Source organism: Austrofundulus limnaeus, unplaced genomic scaffold (genome assembly GCF_001266775.1).
Source record: "Austrofundulus limnaeus strain Quisiro unplaced genomic scaffold, Austrofundulus_limnaeus-1.0 Scaffold2830, whole genome shotgun sequence".
NCBI classification, from domain to species: domain Eukaryota; kingdom Metazoa; phylum Chordata; class Actinopteri; order Cyprinodontiformes; family Rivulidae; genus Austrofundulus; species Austrofundulus limnaeus.
The window spans coordinates 10,987-11,659 of record NW_013955232.1 but is presented as its reverse complement, the minus strand read 5'-3'; the positions used below and the strand labels follow the sequence as shown (position 1 = coordinate 11,659).

The 673-nt window shown below is 37.4% G+C and overlaps 1 protein-coding gene across 1 annotated transcript in view; it reads left to right on the top strand.

Annotated features, from left to right (window-relative positions):
* The window catches only part of rnf123 (ring finger protein 123), a gene marked incomplete at both ends in the record, with an annotated part of 16,636 nt that overhangs the window by 5,226 nt on the left and 10,737 nt on the right, over nt 1–673 (top strand).

Sequence of the window (673 nt, the reverse complement as noted above, 5' to 3'; positions counted from 1 at the left end):
ACTGTCCACTGTCCACTGTCCACTGTCCACTGTCCACCTGCAGCTCCAACCAGCCCAGGACTTCAGGTCCACCTGTCCACCCCTTCAGATGTTACCTGTATAATGAGCAGCAAATACCTGTAGTTTTACCAACAGTCTGCAGTAATCACAGGTGGGCAGGGGGCAGGTACAACAGGACTGCAGCCATGTTGGGGGGCGGGGTCTACGTTAGTCTAAATAATCTTTCTACAATCACACAGTTCTGTGAGTCAGCTCCAGATGTTTCAGTGCCTTTAAATTACACAACAGCTGTGTGTAGAAACTTCAGTTTGGTTCAAAAACAGTACAAATATTTTATTTCTGTGCAGAGAACTTCCTCATCTGTAATCTTATAAAATAATCAATGAAAGCTCCTCAGATGAAAACAGTAAAATGACAGAAAAGATGTTTATAAACCTGTTTGTTCAGAAAGTTAAGAAGACTAAAGTGTAACTTTAATCAGCTCATGTACTTTACTAAGGTTTAAATAAAAACCTTCGACCTGCTGACTGAACATTAGTATAAACTTTATCTACACAACAATATGTTTTATTAAATTATAGTTTTACTGAACCTGTCAACCTGCTGACTGAACATTAGTATATATTAAACTTTATCTACACAACAATATGTTTTATTAAATTATAGTTTTACT